This window comes from Oculina patagonica, chromosome 9, assembly GCF_052425735.1.
Source record: "Oculina patagonica isolate OP01 chromosome 9, crgOcupat, whole genome shotgun sequence".
NCBI classification, from domain to species: domain Eukaryota; kingdom Metazoa; phylum Cnidaria; class Anthozoa; order Scleractinia; family Oculinidae; genus Oculina; species Oculina patagonica.
This window is the reverse complement of record NC_135766.1, coordinates 19,957,797-19,983,691: the sequence shown is the minus strand read 5'-3', so window position 1 is coordinate 19,983,691 and position 25,895 is coordinate 19,957,797. Positions and strand designations below refer to the sequence as shown.

General features: G+C 38.9%; 1 long non-coding RNA gene and 1 pseudogene across 2 annotated transcripts; one reads left to right on the top strand and one right to left on the bottom strand.

Moving 5' to 3' along the window:
• On the top strand, nucleotides 1-24,519 carry LOC144666325 (E3 ubiquitin-protein ligase MIB2-like; annotated as a pseudogene). The gene is made up of 19 exons (XR_013573167.1): nucleotides 1-323; nucleotides 4,390-4,561; nucleotides 5,165-5,396; nucleotides 5,892-6,086; nucleotides 6,284-6,388; nucleotides 8,345-8,449; nucleotides 9,303-9,462; nucleotides 10,173-10,319; nucleotides 10,969-11,076; nucleotides 11,377-11,417; nucleotides 12,006-12,171; nucleotides 13,270-13,424; nucleotides 13,992-14,118; nucleotides 16,268-16,462; nucleotides 17,885-18,078; nucleotides 18,997-19,144; nucleotides 21,346-21,463; nucleotides 22,244-22,309; nucleotides 23,311-24,519. The product of XR_013573167.1 is annotated as an E3 ubiquitin-protein ligase MIB2-like (transcript).
• Nucleotides 24,520-24,775: 256 nt separating this feature from the next.
• Nucleotides 24,776-25,874, bottom strand: LOC144666480 (uncharacterized). Its single transcript, XR_013573194.1, has 3 exons — nucleotides 25,787-25,874; nucleotides 25,105-25,705; nucleotides 24,776-24,884 (listed from the first exon to the last, which is right to left on the bottom strand). It is a non-coding gene; the product is annotated as an uncharacterized LOC144666480 (long non-coding RNA).
• Nucleotides 25,875-25,895: the final 21 nt, after the last annotated feature.

Here is a 25,895-nt window from a genome sequence, read left to right as displayed (position 1 = left end):
ATTATTCACTGATCGTGTTTCACTATTGCCGAAAAAATGGCCGTCACTTAAATGTTTTGGATTCGGATCTCATTCTTGATGTTGGGACCTTAAAAGAAGTAACAAAATGGAGGTTGGTTTGCGAGTAGTTCGTGGTCCTGATTGGATGTGGGGAGACCAGGACGGAGGCGAAGGAAATGTTGGAACAATCGTCCATCTTGGAGGAGACGGCAATGTGCCTGATGAAACAGTTTTGGTTTATTGGGACAGTGGAAAGCAGGCGAATTATCGGGCGGGATACTCTGGGAAGTATGATCTTCGAGTCTTTGACACCGCTCAAACAGGCAAGTACATTTGTTTATATACTTTTGTGGTCAAGAATTCCCATAACACATTTGATAGATGCATGTTCGCTTCGCCTTCGGGTATTCATGCCCGAGCGAATTTTGAAGTTGTTGTTTATGGTCGCGTAAGCTTTACAACTCTGTTTCCTTTCTTTCCACTTGGTTTCATTTAAGACTCGCTGATTCTTAAAACTTATGGTAACGAAAATCTATCGGCGAAAAATCGAAAGCTTCATGTACGTCAGAACTAATTATAAACAAAGTTGATTCCAACTAACCTCGGACCAACTTTAAATACAACTGATCATGAGTTCTAAAATTACTGTAAGTAGTATTTTTGTCTCTGAATAAAAAGCTGGATGTGTAGATTAATTTGATCGACTGTTAGCAAGAGATCTAGACATAAATTCAGGAAGTTTTGTGGAGTCTTGTTTTTAAAAATTATATAATAATAACATCAGGTTATTTTGAGTAAGAAATTTGGGGTCAGCTAGGGATTTTTGCATGTTTCATTCACGACAAAATGATAACAAAGGAAATTAGTATATTTAGGAGGCCTTCCAAGGGGGGAAGCCGTGCCGCAATGTTGCCTGTTTCTGAGAACCATGTTGCCTAGCCAACAGCTGTAAATGTCGCTGTCGTTTTCTACCCTATTGTGTTGCTGTCGCATTTCAGTGCTGTAATGATGTCGCTTGTCGCCGTTGAGATGTTCCTGTGCCGCCAGTATTCAGGGTCATGTCGCTTGTCGCTTTTACCCCTTGGAAGGCCTCGTTTATGGCAAAGAACTGCTAAAAAAGGGAAAAGAAGGCCATGGTAATGTACCCCCCCCCCATCTCGGGCCATACCCTGGGAATTTGACTTGTCAATTAATGTGCCTTGGGGAAAGGTGGATTTGAAATCAGTGGTTGTTGTTGGGGTGGGGAATTTAAAAGGGGTGGGAGGGGGTATTTCAACAAATTGCTTTGGTGTTGTGTTTATAACTAGATCCTCGTGGCTTCCTGGTTATGTTTGCAGCTAATCATTGTTTCAGGTTTATCTGATTTGCACAAAAAATGCATAATACAATAAAAAGAAATACACTAAACATTTTCTAGATTTGAGTAGTATTTAATAATAAATACCGTAAAATTCCGGTTATAAGCCCCCCCGCTTATAAGCCCCCCGGCCCCCGGTTATAAGCCCATCTACCTGGAAACAAAAAAATACATCCGATTATAAGCCCCCCTCTACCCGATGACAGTACTGAACAGGGCTAAATGTTGCTTTATTATGTGTTTTTAACCAAAAACCGTATTTCGATCAACACTCCCGAGGCTCGTTTTGAAACGTTTTTTTCATTCCGCTTATAAGCTAGCCCACCCAGAAACCCTTACAAGTTGTATAAGCCCAGGGCTTATAACCGGAATTCTATGGTATAATAATAATAATAATAATAATAATAATAATAATAATAATAATAATAATAATAATAATAATAATAATAATAATAATAATAATAATAATAATAAAATAAAATATAATATAATAAATAAACATATTGATACGGGATAGTAATTCATAATAATTCATTTCTAGGGCATTACATTAAAAAATCTCAATGCTGTTACAAGTAATATATCTAATATATCTAAGTACTATATAAAAAAGAAAATGATAACGAAAACAATATTAAGAGAAGTAAATTAAATATTTTAAATTACAATAGGATGATAAAATACTAGTTTATTGAAATACTAAAATTCATTATAAAATACTAAAATCCATATAAAATACTAAAATTCATTATAAAAAATTAATATTAATACTAAAATTCATTAAAAAAGGATGACCATTTCAGTTATAAAAAATGCTATCAACATGGGTCCTCCGTAAAAATAAATAAATGAATAGTTAAAAGAATAAAATACTTAAAAAAATAGTAAATAAAAAGCGACTAGTATATTGGAGGATGCGGAGGCTGACAGATTGTCCGAAAAATGAACAGTTTGGCCAAGAAGCGAAGCTTCGAGGGCAACTGTGAAATTTTGAGGACAATCTTTCAGCCAAGGTCATTATCGGCCTCCAATATATCAGTAAGCCAGAAAGGGGTTTATTTATTTTATTACCCTCTGATTAGTTCCTACAACACGCTTTATCGTCAGTAATTAGGAAAAAACCTACAGTGGTAATCATGGCGTAACTCTAATTAAAAATAGTGCAAGTTGATTGGTTTATGTAATTTTTTAACACTGTGATTTGATCAAAAAGTTAGACCTGAGAGGGTCACTTTGTTAATTGTTAGTTTTGTACTTGTCTATAAAATCGGGCGACTGATATCAAATTGGACATGATATATTGTCTGATGCCCGTTGTCCGATTTTGTACCACGTGATGCTTTTTGTCCAATGAGCGTGGGCAAAAATTAATTGGGGGGTTATACATAATTACAGTCCCCTTGTGTAGTCCATTGAAGTAGTCCATTTGTCTGCATCCCGCTACGTTTATGACCTCTGCAGTGCTTTCAGTTCTTATATAGCTATATTTCTTACTGCTGTCATTGACTTTAATTCTGTTGTAGTGACTTAATTACCGTATTTATTCGATTAAGCGCCCTGGGCGCTTATTAAATTTTTGGACCTTCAGGGTGGGCGCTTATTCGAGGTGGGCACTTATTCGAGGCTGGGCGCTTATTGAATTTTCACCATTTTCAGCAAGTAGTATGTTTATTTTGCAAGAAAACAATGTATAACAACTAAACGTGAAGGTGTACGAAAGCTGAATTTTAAATGTTCATTGAAAGTTTCGGTAAAAAAAAAACTAAAAAAACTCGGTCTTAGTTGTACTTAGTCAATTTTGATCTCAACTTCAACAATAATCAAGTTTCCTCTTATGTTCTCATTTTATTGGGGTGGGGGTGGGCCCTTATTCGAGGCTGGGCGCTTATTAACTTTTTCTACCTACAGGCTGGGCGCTTATTCGAGGTGGGCGCTTATTCGAGGTTGGGCGCTAAATCGAATAAATACAGTACCACGTGTACTATCGAACCTCTCCTTACAAAAACATTTTTTAATACGGACACCCCCGGCTCCCTATTACTGAGACAGCTTACTTGTTCCTGCAAGTGAGACCAAAATTTATGTACAAGTCTACCTCTGTTATAGTGGACACCACCATAATAGTAATTTTAAGAAACAGAAAATAAGTGTGGAGATAAGCTTTTAGGCTTGCCTAAATCTTAATATATTAGTATACAATGTTGTTACTTTTTGTTGTTCGCATTTTATGCTGATGCATCAAAAATAAAAAAATTCCTCTAAATTAAAAATAAAGATTATTTTTGCCTTGAGTACTGGCGTCTTTGAGGGCAAAGCAATGATATTAAGTCTTCGTTTGATATACATTGCGTCTAGTGGTGCATCAGGCAAGAGCTTATCCCGATTTCCATAACATAAAGCAACAAGGAGTATTTCTTCTCCCCCCTGGATGGGATGCTACTCCATCATGATTGCCGGGCTACCCCCAGCATTAAATTTGCCATTGGAATGGAAACATTGTAAAAAGTTTGTTGTGGATTCACAACACTTTGGTAATGTTATGTTGCAATTAATCATTAATAAGAGGAGAGAAGCATAGAAAACTTACGTCAATTTGTAAAATTGAAAAAGGGATAAAAATAATAATCTTGTGCCTAGTTCTAATCTCTTTCACAAAACTATATTGTAACAAGTTCTGTTGTACTTGTAATTAACTCATAACACTTTATTTTCACAGTGGGAGGTGCAGTGCCCTAATGGTTAGCGAGCTTGACTCCGAGTCGAGCGACCCGGGTTCGAGCCCTGGCCGGGGCGCTGCGTTGTGTTCTTGGGCAAGACACTTTATTCTCACAGTGCGTCTCTCCACCCAGGTGTATAAATGGGTACCGTCGAATTTACTGCTGGGGGTAACCCTGCGATGAACTAGCATCCCATCCAGGGGGGAGTAGCAATACTCCTAGTTGCTTAATGCTATGGAAACCAGGATAAGCTCCGGCTGTACGGGCCACTTGGCTCGGACACAGACTTTACCTTTTTTTACTGTATTTTCACAGGTTTAAAGCACGGCCGTATCACTTGCGATGGTTGCAGGCAAAATCCTCTTGTTGGAACACGATGGAAATGTGCTGATTGTCATGACTATGATTTGTGTTCAACTTGTTACATGAGTGATGTCCATGATAAGCAGCATGCATTTCTACGTTTTGACCAACCTCGTGCAGATGGGTGGGTGCATTTACTTATTTATTTTTCTTTCATTCTCCCTCCCTCTCTGCACTCCTCCCTCCCTCTCTACACCCCTTTTCTTTTTTTTTTCTTTTTTTTTTGTACACCCCATTTCGCCCCTCCTTCCCTTCCTTCTCTACCCTCTACCCTCTCCACCCCTCCTTTCTTCTCTAAAACCCTTCCCTACCTCCCTCATTCCCTCCCTCCACCCTTTCATTCCCCTTCCCCTCTCTCCGTCATTCCTCACTCCCTCCACTAACACGCAAAATTCTAATTAATATCCAGACTTCAAGTCAATTTCGTCTCGTAAACATGACACTTGGGTCAGACAACTTTTCTTGAAATATAGCTCCACCCAATGTTTCTTGCTGAAACAATACACTAGTGAGGCGTTTTTTAACGTTACTGTTTGATTACAGCCATTGTGGTTTCTAAATGAAATAAAATATGATGCAGGTTGTGAAAAGTGCTCTAAATAACCCTTAAATTTCCTTTTGAGCGTAAATATAAGCCCCAATAAACTAGAGAAAACCGTCAAAAAAGGACATACAAAATTCAATTACTTTGCCAAGTTTTAAAGAGGCATTTTTCACTTTTTTAAAGGATTCCTGTTGGAAAACGTACAAATTTCACTAAGAAGCAATCCAAAGGCTTTTTCGCTGGAGCCAAAGTGTCGCGCGGAAGAGACTGGAAATGGGGAGACCAAGATGGCGGCAATGGACGGGTCGGTACACTGGCTGAGATCACTGCTTGGAGTGGCTTGGAGAGGTCTGGGGCGAAGGTCATCTGGAACCTTCTCAGAAATAACACTTATAGAACTGGATATCAAGGTTCGGTAAGTTACGTTGTTAATTTGAGCTAATTTGGTATTTTCATTTGTTTTATCTTTATACCAAACGCCAGAAGAAAGGAGAAAATCAAATTGTACCACTTGTAAAACTGAAGAACCACAACATATATATTAGACCAATTGCGAACGAAAGAAAATATTTCATGGGTTATATTGCTCACTGAGACGGCGTTAAAGGGACTAGGTCACGGTATTTTAGGCAATTCTATTTATTTTGTTATTAAAGAGCTCTAAACTTCAAATTGGCAAAATCACGGCCACTAACAGACAAGGATGATTTTTTAGGATTGTAAGTGACACTTTCGTACAAATTGAGATAAACTTTCCCCATTTAGCCCCTTTTTGGCTTTTCTGTGTTTCTTTTAATTTCTTCTGCAGTTTTAAGCTGTTGTTGTGATAGTTCAGTTAATTCTATGACCGGTTGGACAGGTGCCGAAATTGCGTGACATAGCCCCGTTAATGTCTTTCCTTTTATTAAAGGTGGATCTCAAATGTATAACTCCAGCGAATGGACCAACTTATTACCGTGAGTGTTTAGCGAAAGTCGGAGAGAAACGACAACAGGCCAATGCCAATCGATTGCAGGTCGGGGACCGCGTGACTGTTTGCCTTGAAGCTGAAGTACTAAAGGCTATGTCACAAGGACATGGTGGCTGGATTGACGATATGGCACAGGTGAGAGTGTTAATCCCCTCCCCCCCCCCCCCCCCTACTCCCTCAACCTTGTCGTTTGGACGTTCTAACATTGTTATTCGTGATAGGCACTGTTCTCAATGAGAAATAAAAATGTCAATATTTACGAATTCTTTCAGTACTGTTCCCTTAAGGTTAGCCTTGTTTATATTGCTTGTCCGTTTGTAATTATTGTCCAGTGTATAGGAAAAGTTGGCAAAATCAGGAAAATAGACGATGATGGTGATGTACACATTGGCTATGGGCTTAAAACGTGGGTGTTCCACCCAGATGCCGTTACTAAGGTAGGTACTACAGGGCTGCAAATAATTTTTTTTCACTTGAAAGGACAGATGTCCTACTAGGACACCATCTTGGTCGGACAAAACAAAATTGTGGTCGGACATCACCAAAAACAAAAGGTTGAATTTTATTCATTATTGCCGTAAAATGATTTACGATCAAAAGATTTTGTCCGGACATTATGTCCGACAACACTTGGGATTTCGCCGAACATATGCAAATTTTGGTCGGCCAATGTCCGATGACCGACTGTTATTTACAGCCCTGGTATATATCCGGTGGCTTAAAGTTTGTAAAATATCGCAAAATTAAATAAAACCAGCTCCCACAATAAAACTTTACCCCCAAACCCCCCTCCCCGTGAGAGGGGCACAAACCTTAAAAGCGTTTTATAACATACAGTAACCAGCAGACCCGCGCAATAAAATTCAATATACGTAGCATGCACCATAGGACACTAAATCCCTTCGCCAGAGTGTTTTTCTCGTGCGAGTTTTTGGTGCGGGTTTTGATGTACATTTCCATCGGCAATGTTTTACAAGCAATTGCAGGTTAATTCTTTTAGCTGTGCACTATCGAGTTATGGTGCACTTAGAAAGTTTGGAGAGCACTCAAGAAGCTAGAGTTGCGGCCCTCGGCTACGCCCCAATCAACTCTTACACTTCTTTTGTGCTCTCCAAACTTCCCAGGGAAATCTTCAACTGTTTTACCGCCAGTACAAGCAGGTGAAGGAGGAGATCTAGCTGATACACTGGTGGATAAAAGTCATAAAAAGACCATCTCAGCGCTAGGGCTGCAACGAAGTTAGCACGCTAAAATGTTCCATTTCAAAATATATCGGAGATTCAACCCAAAATTGTAGACACTGATGACGTAGCTTTATATTTATCCGTGATTGGTTGAACTTGGGCACGCAATTTTAAACCCCAATAAAAGCCGCTCAGAGACAGTGCACGGTTCCCTCTAAAAATACGTCATATAAACGGAACTTTTCGTGTCAAATTTCTAATGGACGTCAACCCAGCACTTCCGGCAGTATACCTCATTTTAGGAAATTAACGCTCCATGAAATAAACGCGAATTCTTAAAATTCGTGTTAATTTAAGTTGCGTTAATTTCCGCGACATTATTTAAGTAGGGCGTTAGTTTCCAAGGCCTTAATTTCATTTCAAATTCTGGATACTGTCCGAACACATAAAAAAAAACAAAGAACCTTCTCTTTTCTGTACACTTTTTTCAGTTTTACAATGTTAAAGCCTTGAAGATATGTCATCTGCAATATTTTAAATTTATTCTTCCTTTCAGAAGAGCGGCACAACAGCCAAATACCTTAACCCCCCTTTTTTTTTCCAAAAAAAAAAAAAAAAAAAAAAATTTTTTTTTAAACAAAAAAAAAAAAAAAAAAAAAAAAAAAAAAAAAAATTAAAAAAAAAAAAAAAAAAAAAAACCCCACCCAGACGACTGGAAATCAGCTTTAAGAGACATCAAAAACCGCGTTGACTTTCTCCACTTTGAGAGTTTGCCCCGTCGCTTACGTTAATTTCCTTTATTTAAAAGAAATTTTTCTCTCCCCAGGGCCGTAACTAGCAAGAGGCAAGACGAGTCACTTGCTTCGTCTTGATTTTAACCCAAATTAAAAACAAGACATGTTTAGTTAAGAAAAAAATTCCCCGTTGAACAAAATTGATTTACTTTCAAGAAACAATCTATAAAAAAATGTATTAAAAAGTGTTTCAGAGCTCATAGATTTCTACATTTTCTAAAGGGTGTGCCCGCATAACCCCCTAGTACGATCTTGCCTCGTGTATGCCAAAAGTCTGGTTACGGCCCTGTCTAGTTCGCGTTAATTTCAAAGTCCTTAATTTGCAGGACCGTTAATTTCCTTTAACAAGGTAGATACTAAATAGCTTTTTAAGTTTGTAGTTTTAATTTTTTTTTTTTTTTTTTGGATTTCCCAGTTGCCAAGTTTTCAGACAGGAGATAAAGTGAGAGTGTTAAACGACAAACAGCTCGTTCAAAATCTACAGCAAGGACATGGTGGCTGGAACGAATCAATGACAGCGGTAAGGCACCCAAGATTGAAACATTTTAATGTGTATTTACTGCCGGGACCCAAAACGACTTCACATTAATTCAATTGGTTTTCATTTCAGAAGTAAATCCAAACCCAAATTAAGTATTATTATTATTATTATTATTATTATTATTTGTCTCAGTAATTTCATTCCCCACTTTGAAATATCAACAAGTTAATATGCGACTATGGATAAACGAATGTTCGAGCCCTCTCTTTGGCAACCTAAGTGGTCACGCAGCATTCCTCTTCGCAGCTTTGTGTGACTACCCAGGTTACAGATTCATAAGAAGACTGGAACTCAGGGTAAAGTTGGGGAAAAAAGCCGTCTCTCTTCGCTGCTCTTGTTAAGACTTTTTCGAGTTTTTTTTTTTTTTTTTTTTTTTTTTTTTTGGCCGATCCCGCTGCGAAATCTTGAATATGAAAAATGTTTTGCTTTACTTGTTTTGTGTTTGGTAAAAAAAAATAGTTGCGCAACTTTCTGAAACAATCAGAAGTAAAACCAAACCCAGTGGCGACTTGCTTACACGCGTTTTCCTGCGCTTCGCGTCTGCAACGTGTAATAGCTTCCAGTTTTGATTGGTTCACTGTATTGTCTGTGTCGTTTTTGATTGGCCCGAGTGACAACTTTGGCTTAAGTGTACTACACTTGATAAAAGCCATTCTAACACCAAATTAAACTACGTACGTTTAACTTTTCTTTGCACTAATAAGGCTCGTTCTTAAACAGAGGTAAAAAGCAACTCAGGAGAAGCATTCTGTCACCGATTTGTTTTTCCACGTTGCCGTTTTTCCATTAACCTCACTTTTTTCAAAGTAATATGAAACTTCTTTTTACTCAGGCATTGGGAAAAGAAGGAAAAATCGTCGAGGTGGATGGCGATGGTGATGCAGTTGTTATGGTGGGCACTGACCTTTGGCTGTTTAACCCGGCCGCGTTGGAGGATTTGTCGGGAGGCGAGGCTACAGCGCGGCGAGGCGAAACCTCCCCAGGGTCCCCAGGTAAGAAACTGACTTAAAAAGGTGCTTAATTTCTTTCCCTAATGGTTGACAGAAGTGTTCAAAATTAGTTTTCATTATTTTAAGAGTTAAAAATTAATATCCATTGTTGTAAAAAAGCTAAAAGTTAATTTTTAATTGTTGTAAAACATATGTTAAGGTCTTGGGACCATTCTGCGATGAAACAAATCCAGCCTGCTATTATATTTTAAACTGTTTTGCCGCTAATTTACACGAGGCGGTAAAGTTTCAGGTCAAATGTGTCCTGGACGAACTTCTTAGCTTATATTTTACGACTATTGCTCAAGATGTTTCAATTTTTACATCAAACGGCTAAGTGTTTGTCCATATAACGGCCAACGGTTAACCCCAATGAGGCCCCCTTACGAAGATGAGAACGCTCAATTGAACCATAATAACAAGAGACTACTTCTCGGCGTAACCGGGATTTTTCTGGCGTATTTTACCTCTTAGATTATTCCGCGATTGAGATTCGAGAGTCAGTTTAGGTCCATGGCAAAACCTTTAACAATTCGATATATAACTCACTTAGCACCCATCCTCTTCGCCTCTAGCTGGTGAGGCATAAGGGCCGCGCTAATATATATAATTTAAGGATACTGCTTATTAAGAACACATGTACACAAACCAACAATCAGGCAAGAATGCGCAAGTCAGAGTTAATTTAACTATGTTGTGATTCGTTTTCGCAGCTAAGGATTTAGATGACCTTCTTAAGATGCTGCTTCATGGGAGTCGCTCTAAAAGGCGGTGTTGATCCCGGGGACAGATTAGTGAACGCATCATCAAGTGGTAACCTGCAGGACGTCCGCGAAATCCTGGAAGCGAATCCTGACAAAGTAAAGCCCTTAATACGTTTTAAGTCACAAAGCAATCAATTCTTAATAATATTAACATTATTCAGTTGATGGATCGAGGAAAGGGCCAACCTTTGACAGTTTTTAATGTTAGCATACTTGGCCTTTCAGTAACACGTGAACTTCCAAGTTCCAAAACCCAGCTAACGATTGCGGTTTTCGCTGCCGTCAAACACAGTGATAGCGAAAGGTAGCGAACTTTGAAAAAAAACAGAAACAAACAAAGTGGATCGAAATCTACCTACCACAACCGACAGACATGACCTTTTGAACCGGTTGAAGTAAACTTGTCTTTCCTGAAAGGTCCGCTTGAATGATTCACGGCAGCGAAAAACGTAACGTTTAATTGAGCAGAGTGCACCTGTTGACAGGCAGGGTATTTGAAATTCATTTGTCTTAGTGACCTCGTAATTTAATTCAAGAGCATTCTCGAGAAAATTAAAGTCAAACCTCGAAAAAGTGTTTAAAACGCGCGCCATTTTGTTTTGAACTGGCGTAAAACGTCCATTACCAGGTCTCTTTGGTAACTTTATTTTTTGACTGTATTGCTCGAATATATGTAAGGCGGGAATCATCTTAACACTCAAAGTACTTCAAAGTTTGTACATGTACTGTGTTTATTCATGTGTAGATTAACCATAAACGAGCAGGGAAGACAGCACTTCATGTAGCGTGTCACCAAGGTCGCTCAGAAATAGCCAAGTACCTCGTAAGCAAGGGAGCTGACAAAGACGCTAAGGTAAGAATAGAGAAAGAAAGAAATGATATTATCTGTTAATGCTCCCAACAAACTGGGAATATTCTTAGTCGCTTGATGGCACATGGACAATAACTGGGATAAGCTCCGGTGGTATGGGGCACTGTACTTTACATGTTACCTAAACAGTTGAATCTCGATAACTCGAACCTAGGAATAGTTCGAGTTATTGAGGGTTCGAGTTGTCGAGATTCAACTGTACCTAACTGTGTATAGTAAATATATTTTGTACTCTAATTTGTATGGTTTCATTTATTGTTATTATTGTTGTCATGTTGTTAGGATGAGCAGGATTATTCGGCGTTGCATCATGCAGCTTACGGGTAAGTGTGCGTCTTTTTTGCGATTGGAATAAACGATAAAATGAATTGATTTAACTGATTGACAAGTTTAATGAATTTCAGTGCGAGAGAAGGTGGCTACCACAACAAAAGATTTGCAAGAAAATCGCGGGCAATCCCGAGCGGGCAAAATAGGCCCATCTTGCCCGCTCTGGTAGCCAATCAAAACGCAGGGTCTACCTCATCTTGCCCGCTCGCGGAGCCAGAGAGATGTTAAGAGATGTTACTGATGTAGCAAGAGGCCCGTGTTAGAAGAGCGCAGATGGATGTTTCAAAAGAAAATCGTGAGCGTTCTATCATAGCGCTTCTGATTGCAAAATTCCGACAAATCCAAACTAGACTAGTTTGCCAGTGTTCAATAAAAGTTATTTCCATTTCGCCACTTTAGAAACGATAAGTCAGTGACTTGTGGGACCGCTACTGGGGGCTAAATGGGTTCTCATCTTTTGTTTTGTTCCGAGTAACGGTCCCACAAGAGACTCTGAGGTAAAACCTGTCCCCGTTTTCTTCTCGTTTCTAAAGTGGCAAATAGGACTTCCGGTTTTAACATTATTTCCGTTTGTTGTATAGTGACAGGAGCGGAGAGACTGTTACTGTGATGTTAAACACTGGGACAAATGTGAATGTCTGTGACAACAAGAACAAAAGCACGCCGCTACACTTGGCTGTCAATCAAGGCAATGACGCTGGTGTCAAGGCGTTACTGACGTCACGGCACTGTGATGTGAACTGTCAGGTACACTGTATAGGGCGATCTTTGCTGACGTCATTGTTTACATTTTGCCTTATTAGCGTACAACTTTGCGTAGTGAAGGCAAAATTGACTACCGAAGTTTAAAGAGCTTGTGAAACTTAACAATCGGCGAAATTTTCAACTCCTTAGTGTAATATTGAAAGAGATACAATTAGCTTTCAAAAACTGCAAAAAAAATAAAGTATGTATGCATCAGGCTCAAATTTATAGCAAAAGTTTATCGTGCCATGCTCTATTTTGTAGCTCAATCAGAAACTGAAGCACTTATGCTCATGAGGCAGATATTGCAAACAAAGATTCCCCTATATGTATCTTTATGTTGAATTTCACTTCTTCGTCTGTAAATTTAATACTTTTAGAAAGCAGTTTAAAGGGACTGTGTCACGAATTTTAGCTAAAATTAGGCATGGGAAATGACCATCAAATTCGGTGAAATATAAAAATAACCTCTAAAAACAGTGAAGGAACCTTTTAATAACATACCAAATACAAAAGAATGTACGAAGATTGAAACGGATTGCGATTTTGAAATATTGTTGGGCTAAACAGTTTTCAAAGTTAAAAACTCGTTTGCTTGTAACTTCCCGGGAGACACATTTGGTTGCAATGAAGTTATGGTTTTGTCATTTAGATCCAAAGAAGTAATTTCCTTGTAAACATCAAGATTTATAGCGAGAATTTGGCAAAACTTGATAAAATAAACTTAACTCAGCCGTGATACAGTCCCTTTTATGCACAGTCAAACCGGACTAACCAAAGGTTAGACAAGGTAATTTAAACAAGTAACCAAAGCGTGAACATAAACATGTATGCTAGAAATGTGGCACTGCGGCCATCGGCAGGAAATCTACGAATTGTCATTTCAACATCATCCCTCCCACCTCCCCTTTCGCCACACTTTTGAGGTACTTATTGCACCCACAAGAACCTGTCAGAGGTGTGCCACAGAGCTGCCAAGGAAAAAGGTTAAGATAACTTTGTGAAATAGCAACGCGGTACACCGCTCCGCATCACTGTAAACTTCTTTAGAAGTTTAGTATGCAAAAACATCGTCTGTACACTGTCTCTCCATTTGTCCAGGATTTAGCTGGAGACACGCCTTTACATGACGCAATCTCTAAAGAGAAGAACAGCATCGTAGATCTCATTCTTGGCTCTCAAAGACTCGACGTAACTGTGTGCAACGGCAGAGGATTCAATCCACTCCATCAAGCTTGCATGAAAGGAAATAAACAGTAAGTATTTCTTACTTTAATCAGAGAGGCGCGGTGACCTCATAGTTAGTGCATTGCATTTCGGATCGCAAGGTCTGGTTTTCAGGCCTAAGTAGCGTTACTGTGTTCTTTTTTTTTTGACAAGGCATTTTACTCTCACAATGCCCTTCCCATTTAAAATAGATACCGGCACTTTGTTTGAACAGCCTCACAAAATACTCGGCTTTAGGGCATTAAACTGATCAGGGGGAGGGGGTAGGGATGGGGCGGCAATATTACTCTGGAGTGAACAGCCTGGCTGATGAAGTAAGCTCCAAAAAAAGAAATTTTTTTACTCCAATAGCGTTAATTTACTAACGGTAACCAGGCTGGTTTTGTTGTTGTTGTTTGTTTGTTTGTTTGTTTGGGTTTTTGCGGGCTTGCCTAGCTACATTACGCATTACTTAATTCAACGTTTATTATTCCTACGCCCTGAATGTTAATTGGAAAATAAGAAAAGCCTAGATTGAATATTCTTGATTTATTCTTTATTCGAGGTTGGCCATGATTTGACATTTTAATCGTCCTTTCTTTCTGTTGCCATTTTAGTGCCGTAGAGAAAATCGCTGCCAAATTTCCTGGTCTTATTGAGATTGCGAAAGAAGATGGCTTTACTCCTCTCCACCTGGCTGCTTTCAACAACCACACAGAAATAGCAAAAGTTCTCCTGTTGTCGGTATGTAAGTTAAGCCGCGTTAACACAAGCAATTTTTACGTGCCAAGTATATTTGATCGTGTAGATGACACGGCAATTATTTGTCGGCAGTTCAATGTTTAGCGCGCCAGAGACACGCACAGAGAAACGCGCGCACAGTGCCCAGTGGGAGAATGGGAGATTTTGGACCACATATGATCATGATGACGCAATATTTGCCACATTTTATGTGACGAGTCGTCTACACGAGCAATTATTCGTATGTGAAAATTTTTATTTGTGACATAAAATCTTCGCAATAAATATATTTGTCACCTAAAAATTGGCCATTTTTTCTCACATACACGGGCGAATAACAATTGTCACATAAAAATTGCTCGTGTAAACGATCCTTTAATTTTTTTTTTTTTATATATTTTTTTTTTTTTTTTTTTTTTTTTTTTTTAGGAACTTTACGGTAATTAAAGACTTAACCTGAGTATCAGGCCTTCCCTACCCCCCTCCCCTTAGGAAGGCCTGATACTCAGGTTAAGTCTTTAATTACCGTAAAGTTCCTAAAGTAACAAACACATTTATTTTCCGATTTAGCAATCTTTTCTATTTCCTATTGCTAGATAATTTTTTGTACCTTTTAGGTTCAATAATTTTATAATTTAAGGAAGCTCGATGTAGTTTTTTTAGCCGAAGGGTGGTTGTTTTGAAAATTAAAATTATCTAGGAAGCCAATGTTCGATTTTTGCCAAAATACACCATAATGATCAAATATGACCAAATTTTAATTTTTTACCCGTCACTTAGTCACAAAGGTTACCATAGCAACGATTGACGTTTTCTTTTGTTCCCAAACAAGCTTGGTTTTCTCGAAATCTAGACTGACACTTGGTATTCATTTTTTGATATGTTCAAGTACAGTAGATTTGCTACCTGTGCTCAAAATTTTAGGAAAATCTGTAAAAGCGTTTTAGAGTAAATCAAGAATGAAGTTTTTGGTATTTTCTTATAATTTCTTACAATCGGCAGTCGATATATTTTAACAAATTAAAGCAAAAAGTCTTTCGCTTTTAGTTAATGGTCTTTGATGGTGTAAGTATTTATATTTCAGTGAGAGAAACTGTGCTCAAATAATACGAAACAATTTTAAGGCGCCTATTTTATATTAAAACGGTGTTTTTCTGAAAATTTCATTCTTGATTTACTTGAAAACGCTCTTACAGATTTTTCTAAAATTTCGTCAACAGTTAGTCAATCTACTAAACTTTAACATATCAAAAAATAAACACCGAGTGTCAGTCTAGATTTCGAGAAAATCAAGCTTGTTTGAGAACAAAAGAAAACGTCAATCGTTGCTATGGTAACCGTTGTGACTAAGTGACGGGTAAAACATTAAAAATTTGGTCACATTTGATCATTATGGTGTATTTTGGCAAAAATCGAACATTGGCTTCCTAGGTAATTTTAATTTTCAAAACAACCACCCTTCGGCTAAAAAAACTACATCGAGCTTCCTTAAGCATATTTGATTAGAGACACAATATACAGAAATAATTAACAATTATTCACCCAGGTGGAGGTAAATATCCACCACATTCACCGACACTGAGGTGAATAATTGTTTTAGTATATACCTCACAAGTTAAATAACTAGCGGACCAAAACATTACTTTCAGTAACCAAAGCGACACGGGAAGCCATTTTGTTTCTCTTCAGCTACTTGGAGGTGAACAGTACTTTGCTAGTCACCTCCGAGTTAACCAATCAAGGCACGTAAAAAGCGCTATTCACTATACTTGTGTGGTATATATCTGTTTAAGAAACCTGTTAAAAGAACCTGTTCAGCCTAATTTCCCAGTAGACATACAAAAAACATTTCAGACTTTTGCCGAAAATTGGGGGTGCTTATATGTGGGTTTCTAAGAACTGCATTTATCTTGTATCGTTTATCTGTGAGTGAGTTATTCGTCTCAGACGAAATGCGATGTAGCTATTATTATTTTTGGTCGTGCTGCAAGTAAGTCTCTTTCGCAACCGTTGTTTGGGCTCGTCACGCAGCACTCCTTCCTCCTTGCGTGACAATTCAAATAACGGCTGTAAAGTAGACTAGCTACAAGTGGACCTAAATCATTTCCGCGTCACGCAAAACGTCCTTTGTTTCACTTTTGTTCAAACACAGGGCCATTGTGACATCAATTTGCGTAACAACAAGCGCCAAACCGCCCTGGCTCTTGCAGTGTCGGAAACGTACACTGGTATGATAGAGCTGCTAGTTGAACATGGTGCTAACGTGAATGCTGATGACGAGGATGGCGACACCCCGCTTCACCTGGCCATCATTCATCAAGCTGTGGGAAGCACTGGCTTAAGAGGGGTGAGTGCATATTAGCATGCAGGGCCGAAGAATGAAGGATGGCGTCAAGTCAAATGATTTGCGTCGAATGATTTGCGTTATTTACCCATTTTTGTACAGTTTATCTAATAATTGAAATCGCCCTGGATTCATGAAAATTGAAAGGGGTAAAGAGTATTTTCGTGACCCGTGATCGGCCCTTAATATTTCCCGTGAAATGTGAAATGGCCATTTTTTTTCTCGTTTCTATAGTAGTCGTGAACAGTGACTTTTCAAAACGTTCTTCTTTTATTTTTCGCGAAGCGTGAAGTGCCAATATTACACTTTTCGTGAAATGAAAGGGCCATTTTATTTTACGTTGAACGTGATCTATAGCCCCCCTTTACCACCCTCAAAGTTATGGTCATTTCTTTTTTCCCGGCCTGACCAGTCGATGAAACTCGATGATCGGAAATCAATCAATCAATCGATATCAATCGATGATGGTCAGTTAATTGATATCGATTGGCATCGGCCAATCGATGACCAATCGATAGTCACAAATAAAATTTCCTTAATTACATCGATTGTCATCGATTGCTATCGATTTTCATCGATTGTTATCGATATCTTGCGGCGCACATGGGCATCCCCAGGATAATTCTACAGGACATCCGGAAATAGATTTTTCTAATCCTAAAACGACTGATCGTGAGCTGAGCGCATAATGTCTGAAGAAGCGGATAAAGCTGCGGATAGAGCAACGGACGTTACACTTGTTATTAAGCGCGTAGTCAAAGGCTACCATCTTCTCAAGTAACCTATACGCTAGTGTAACCTTGCCCCTTTTCTTAATAACGTTGTTTTTGCTGCATAACAGACATAACAGTATATCACGAAAATGAATAAATGAGGTATTGACTTTTAAGGGCCACTGAGTTGATGTAATAACACCCATATTGAATCAAACCAAATAAAAAACGATCGATGAAAATCGATAAAAATCGATGAAATTAAAAGTCACAAAATTTTCCGTCATCGATTTCCAATATCAATCGATTAATTGGCATCGATTATTATCGACTGGTATCGATTATCATCGATTATCAGTTTCATCGATTGGTCAGGCCGGGCTTTTTTATTATTTTGACTTTCTGACTTTCAGTCATTTATACACTGACTGACTGACTGACTGACTGACTGACTGACTGACTGACTGACTGACTGACTGACTGACTGACTGACTGACTGACTGACTGACTGATGCACGGACGCACGGACACACGGACGGATGGACGGACGGACTGACTGACTGATGGCCGAAAGGATCAATTGATTTAGTTACTTATTCTTCTAACGTACCTTATCGACTCCTTAAAAATTACGTTTAATATCAACTTTCTATGCAGTAACAAAGACTGCCATGCATAATGCTTTATCCAATCATACTCTTAATCATTTCAGCTGTTACAAGGCCTAGGACTCAATCTCCCAGCCGGTGACACGGATCAGAATACAGGGTCCGCCATAGCTGTTTACTTAGCTCTTCATGGAGCTGACGTCAACTTCTACAACCACGAGGGCAAGTCTCCTTTGGACTTGTGCCCAGACCCCCAGACTGCCAACTTAATCAAGCAATTTGCAAGAAACGTGCCAAGGTACAGTGTTCGATTGATTCAAAAGTCTTTTAAATGAGATAATCAACCTGTCCTTAAATACCGTAAAATTCCGGTTATAAGCCCGAGGCTTATACAACTTCGTAAGGGGTTTAGTTGGGCTTATAAACGGAGGGGCTTATATCCGGAGGTGGCTTATAAGCGGAATAAATTAAAAACTTTTGGAACGACGCACGGCAGTGGTGATCGAAATACGTTTTTTAGTTAAAAAGTCGTAATAAAGCATCATTTAGCCCTGTTCAGTAATGTCATCCAGGAGAGGGGGGCTTATCTTCGGGCGGGCTTATAGCTGGATGTATGTTTTTGTTTCCAGGTTGATGGGCTTATAGGCGGGGGGCTTACAACAGGAATTTCACGGTTTCTCCCCCCCCCCCCCCCCTCGCCTTTTAGATGGAAATTTATTTAACACTTCTTTAGTCCATCCTGAAATCAGCATTTCATCATTTTAGTTGCATACCGTATTGGGCAGTACGTAGACGTTTCATTTCATTTTATTTTACTTTTTTGGTTATTTTATTTCTTGTGTCAAATTTGTACTTCTGTCGTTGTAGTATGTGGGATATAGCTGTACACATGTATTGTGTGTAGGACTACTACAGTATTTTGGCGAGCGCGTAGTGGGCTAGTAAAAAATCAAATGACGAGTAAAAATGAACGGGAATACAACACACTAAAACGTGTATCATTTAACGTTTTTGTTTCCCGACTACCAAACTTTAAACTTTGTTTTGCGTTGGGCATGCTAAGAAAAAAACTTCTCGAATTAGCTGCGGTAGCCTAATTGTGAGCAAGCTGGTCTCTGGATCTAGCGATATGGGTTCGAGCCCTGGCCAGGATCCTTTTATAGTGTCTCCGTCCACCCAGATATATAAAGTGTATCTGTTCTGGTTTATCTCGCAGACAGAGCGCTACTCCTCGTCCAGCTACGTTCACCCAACCTCGACCCCAGCCTGTGCTCTCAAAATCAATCCCTCGACCACCTGTGGCCGTGAGGGAGAATGCACCTGCACCGGCGGCTGCCCCTAGACCATCGGCGGCAACATCAGCGGTAAATAAATCTTTAATTTTGTTTGTTTGTTTGTCTGTTTTGATGTCTGCAGAAGTCATTTGGTTTAATGAGCACGGTTATAAAGTAGACCAATAAACGAACAAATTACACTGATTGGAATTGCATGTGGAATGTAGGTACTATAAAATTGTAGAAAACTGTTGCTTGAAATTTCTTTAGAAATAATTGCAACCATTTTTTTCTCTTTCCATTCCACAAACATCAAATCAAATTTTTTGCTGCCTTTGTTACAATCGTTTAATTCCAATAAATTTAACTACCTTATTCTCACTAAATTTCGCGAGTACTTAATTTCGCGAAAAATCAAGAGCCATATTTCGCGAGTACTTAATTTCGCGATTTTGAGAGGAAGGTACAGTTGGAGTGTATTAAATTTCGCGATTTTTATCTATTCTTCAATATGAAGCTTTGACCTCGAAACTGTAACAACATAATTAATATGAAAGTCATCGTAAAAACAGCAAACAAAACAATATACACATGACAAAACATAAGGTATTAAACAGTCTAAATCCCTAATAGGTTCATCTACGACTGCAAAAGCGAGATTTTGAGGAACTTGGCGGCAGAGAACAGTTCAAACAGTGCGACTGATATAGTGGGAGATAACTAATGGACAAAATTAAACAAAAAACTTCTAAACATGAAACTCAGACATGTTAGAATAACTATGATAAAACACATCGAGTTTTATCAGAGTTTTATATTGTCAGTACGATATTAAATTTCGCGATTTTAAACTTCGCGTGTCCTATATTTCGCGAGTATTAAATTTCGCGTTTTTTTCAAAATCGCGAAAATCGCGAAATTTAGTACTCGCGAAATTAAGTGAGAATAAGGTATAACAAAGGTCTTTTTGTTTCTTTTTATTTTCTATTTCATCTCTATTTTTTGCTGTTCTTTACTTTATTTTTTGTTCATTTCTACACCCAGACATTATGCTGTCGAGTTGTTTGGTGTTGTATTAATAGTTATTTTTCAGACTTTACTCAATAGCTAATGTCAAAACACGACCATGGATCGGAGAACAAATTATTATTTTTCTTTTTGAATTTCAAATTGAAGGCTGCTGTCGTCTTTTGTCTCTTCGTAAACAAAAACAAAAAATTCCATTTCACTTACATGTAAACGCTCTCCGCGGCCTTATCCTTCTTATTGCGGTGTCAAAGTCGTGTACCACTTAGTTTATTTTAAAGTGTATATGACATGAAAAATATTTTCTGCTTATTTGAAAGGCCTTTCTAAATACAGAAGAATGGCGTTTTTCTTTTCGAAATATCTTTTTTCGTTTCAGAGATATTGACGTTTTTGTATTATGCAAATTATATCAGTGATGACGTCACAAGATTTGACTCTAAAAATGGTAAAATACTGAATAAACAATATCTCTAAAACTATTGAAGCGGTGTTCTTGAAACTTGGCACCACAAATGTACATCACAAAAGGAACAAAATGACACCCTTAGTATTGTTGCCATAGCAACTCTTTCAGCTCCAGTCTCTCTCTGTCAAAAAGACAAATATCCCCATATCTGACCTCTAAAGTGAGACAAAGGGTCCTGCTTAGAACAGACATAGTTCCCATATTGCCTTAAATCCCACCATTGGTTTGGCTGCGCTTGATGGTTTTTGGTTTAAGACAAAAACTGGGAATTTCAGTTTTTATTGAGACAGCACCAGCGGCAAAACTGTTGTCATGGCAACAGCCCTAAGAGTAACATTTTGTTTCTTTTGTGATGCAAATTTATGGTGCCAAGTTCCAAGAATACTGCTTTAATAGTTTTAGAGATATTGTTTATTCAATATTTTACCATTTTTAGAGTCAAATCTTGTGAGTCATCACTGATCTAATTTGCATAATACAAAAACGTCAATATCTCTGAAACGAAAAAAGATATTTCGAAAAGAAAACCGCCATTCTTTTGTATTTCGAAAGGCCTTTCAAATAAGCAGAAAATATTTTTCATGTCATATACACTTTAAACCAAGTCCGTGTAAAGACTGCTCTGTAAGCTCGCTCCATGATAGTAGACCGACCTCTATTAAAAATAAAGCTTTACTTTCTGAACAATTTAAACAACGACGTGGTTTTCTTTGTTTTGCTTGCCCTTTAGATTATGTTTGGATTTTTTGCTTCCGTATTTATTAGTCCTGTGGTCTCACCTCTATATTTCATTCAGAAAAAGACTCAAGACGCTGTAAACCGAGCAGACGCTGCAGGAGTCGATTGTATCATTTGTTGCGAGAACACTGCGACCGTTACATTTCAGCCGTGCGGTCATAAGATAACTTGTACAGGTAACACTGGGGTATTTACTTCCTTATGTATTTTTTCTGTGTTTGTTTTGTTTCTGTCTGTATGCCTGCCTGCCTGCCTGCCTGCCTGTCTGTCTGTCTGTCTGTCTGTCTGTCTGTCTGTCTGTCTGTCTGTTGTCTGTCGTTTCCTGGATTCGATGTGAACTATTTACACAGTGGGGGCTACTATCCAATTAAAAGAACGCTCCCTACCACAATGTCGACACGTTTTAGTATAAGCAAACAACCTGGTAAAAATATGTTCTTCAAATATCGAAAAGAAGACGCCAAGAAGACAAAAAGATATTAAGATTTATTTATTATCTGACGACTGAAAATTGTAAAGAGAGCTCTTTCTGTGTTTAATTGCCATGTAAATAATCTAGCTATATTTTGATATGGCAACAAAATTTCACCAATAAGAACGCTTGGAAAGGCAAACAAACATAGGATGTCTGGTGTTTGCTCGCACGGACGAATGACCGCTCAAGGGCAAATTGAAAGCAAAGCGAAGGGCAAAGGAATTTGCTCACGGTTGGTAACAAGGCCGCAGGATCTAATCAAAATTTCACAAACCCACCTTTCCTTATAGTTTCCCGCCCCTTTATCGTTCTGCGATCCGAAAACGAAATATTATTTCCCTTTGAAGTTCCCTTTATTATCGAATTACTTTGTAGCTTGTCATGTCAGCGGCTCTCCGCCCTCAGTTAAACCCGCCTGGGATTAGGCTGAAGGTGTGGCACGACTGATTTCAGGCTACCTTCTTTGTTGACTTTCTTTCAGGTTGCTCTCTTAAAAGGAAGCGTTGTCTTTCCTGCAACGCAGAAATTAAGCAAAAAATCGAAGCAGGTATGTAAGCATGATTTTTTTTTTTACAACAGCTAAGCTTGCATTCAGGTTAAAGATCTATCGTGCACAGCACAATAAACTGTACCACATGCTAAGTACTGCATAGAAGCTTTAATAGAAATGTTCACACTAGGGTTTCATCAAAGACACACTAGGATTATAAGCTAGAACCAGCTTAAACAGCACAACATGAGAGTACTTTACAATATGGCGTTCTTTAAAATGGTCACACACTAGTTTAGAATCATCCTTAGACAAATCAAATAAATGAAAATGCTACACTGTGAACTCTGGCCACTGAAAACGTTCAGTGGCTCGAGTGTGATTCGAACAATCGACCTTCGGGTTACGTGTACACTGCTCCACAATCTACAGAGCCACGATGGGAACAACGCGCGAGTGAATCCCATTTGTGCAACGTAAAAGGTTTTCATTTACAAGCATTTACAACTAGAACCACTTTTATTCACCCATCGGTGTCTATTTACCCATGGGTGTCTAGAAGTGCAAGAATTAAAGGACGGCACAAACGAGGAGACTAGTCCCTCCCTGTGAATTATCCCGGGACCCAAGTCCCTTCGTGTGAACTACCCATTCTCGACAAAAAATATAGTTGCTCCGACTAAATTTTGGTCCCTGCGCCAGGACCCACGAATTTAAACTGATTTGAATTCGTGCGACTAGTCGTAGAGACTAGTCCCATAAAAGTTTGCTTGTCCTCTTGTGTGTACTGTTTGTGCGACAACTCCCTGCGACCAAATTTTAAAGTCATCCAATCCAAAACCATAGCGGTCTATCCCTGCGACTAGTCCTTTCGTGTAAACACTACAGGGGACCCGTCCCTGCAACCAGTCGAACGCGAATGGGCGTGACTAGTCCTTTCGTGTGTACTCTGTGTGTAATTAGTTGCAAGGACAAGTCCCTGCAACGAGTCCCGGCGACTAGTTTTCTCGTGTGTGCCGACCTTAATTATTAACACATTTGTATGCATTCCATTGCAGAGGGAGCCCCAATCAATGCTCCAACTTTGATGGACTCCATAGACTACAACGAGCGAGTGCGTTCACTGGAGAATCGTTTGCGAGCCATGGAAGACGACCGACAGTGTCCAATATGCATGGAAAGGGACAAAAATATGGTATTTTTATGCGGCCACGGCGCGTGCGAAGAATGTTCGGAAAGACTGGCGGTTTGTCATGTTTGCAGAAAAACAATTCAGAATAGAATACACACGTATTAGAATGTCAGATTAGAGAAGTTGATTTTGGAGCGAACTCGTGATAAGAAATCCGCTCCTTTATGTCACACAGAGAACTTCTCGTGTAGATCTATGTGCAGCCTTGTTTTCACATGTGTCACAAGCATAACTGCAAACTTAAGCATAGTTATAAACACAAAAAGAAGAGTATGTACAAGATCCAAGAGACCCAAGCGAGGTTACGAGGATCCCAAAAAAATAATGATCTTGGGTTTGGAGCTTGCATTTTTTACCGGCTCAAGTACATTGCTACGTTACGGGTGGCGTGTGTTGGTGGCCTTAATTTATATAGTTTGGTGTACACAATTTCACCCAAAGGAACATATCACAGGGACATGAAGCAGGAACATATCACAGGGACATGAAGCAGGGACAAAATCACACTATGCACAAACACAAAAGGTTTCAACGACACGTACCCTGAAAGTATCGGGACACGCGAGGGGTCGTGTGCGCTACATTTCCTTATGTGTGTACATATTGCGATTTTGCCCCTATTGCACGTCGATGCAACATGTGTAGGCAATGTTACAAAATCCTAGGGGTAGACCGCGATCCGCAAGTGACCCAACTGCAGACAGGGCCTTAGCTTATACAATGGATACGACTGGATCCAGCGGATAAAATTAATCTTGTGTATCAGTAGCCTAAATTACACCTTTAGTTCGCGCACTTTGGGCTTTTACTTCGCGTACCGAACACAAATGCGAACACATTGTTTAACCATTGTTTTGTGAGTCATTGTATCTTGGTCTGTATTGTTGGCTGTCTTTTGTTTCTATTATTTTACGTCATCTGTCTCCGGTACACGAAGTAAAAGCCGCACTTTGCTCCGACGAAGGGCTGACGCTCCAAAGCTTTTCAAAATCAATTTCCTGGGGGTAATCAATTGTGTCTCTTGTCTGCTGACGCTGCACCGCGGTTTTTTTAGAAACTAACAACTTTGTTTAAATTAGGACCAACTAAAATGCCTTTTTTAATCTAGTAATACCATGCTACGTGGGGTCAGGCTGTTTTCCTTTAAACTGTAAATCACAATGAGACGCTATAATTATTACAGAACCATGAACAATTTGCATTGAATTCAACTTGTTGTAATTATTAGTACTGTTTTGAGACATCCATGCAATGGATGGTTCACCACTGAAAAGTACAGCAAAGTTCAGTTGTAAAACACTTCATCTTCTATTTCTGCACTAAGGAACAAGAAACTTCGCCTACCTAATTGGATCAGAGGATAGAGCAGGGGCGGATCCAGGATTTTTCAAACAAGGGAGGGAGGAGGGGACTGGTGGCTGATCGCAAATATTTTGTTTACTATTTAACAATTAGACTACGAGCCCGTTTTCTTGGCATAGTCCGGGCGCGCCGTTGACTATTTGCTCTCTCGCTCGTTCTATGTTGAACTCTGGATTGCAGTCCAACCTACATATTGTGCACTGGACACCGTCGCTGAGCTACTCTCGCGCCTCTTCGGCGAATGAAACAGTGGGGACATCAGATTCGCGGATTTCCAATGAACACACTGAGTTTCTACTAATCTATTTTAGCCACCGGATTTTGTTATCAACTAGAGAGGGATGGAAAAGGATGTAATTTATTTAAGCTGCATTTTGAACACTTTTCTTACTCGGTGTCATTGTCTATTTTTTTACCACTTTAATGCTTGTATTTTTTATTTTCTTCTTGGTGGGCCTATGGGGTAGCTAGCCACACAATCCCCCACCCTCCTCACCCCCCTGGATCGTCCCCTGTAGAGACGTAGCGCTAAATATAAGTTAATGAAAGATGAAATGAAATGTGCTTAATATGGCAAACATATGCATGAGGTAGATAACAGGTTGCAAGATTAGTTTTAAAATTAATCAAATAAACAAAAACAAAAAGGACTAGTGTGTTGATTTATCTGCCGTAAACTTTAGAACGTAGAAGTATAGGGACTGTCGCACTAAAAAGGCCTTTGTATCTTTTCTGTCGCCACTTTTGGTTGGTGAGCGAGATGGGGGAGTTAAGATCTCACTTCTTACTGGCATGGTGGCTATAGTGTGTGCTGTTTTGAGACAGTTATGAGTACTTAAATAGTGTAAACTGGAGAACAACAAAGAAACTATTTATTCTTCCCTGTATTTTCCCTGAGCCTAGGAACTAAATTTAAACTTATACATAAATAGGCCTTTTAGTAAACAATGCACAGAAATTGAGATAACCAGCAGATCAACATCATATTTTTTAATTGTTAGTGTTAATAAAAAAGATCACTTGCTTGATTACACACCGAATAGGAGATCTATCCGATCTTAAAAAAAAAAAAACTATCTAATTTATTAC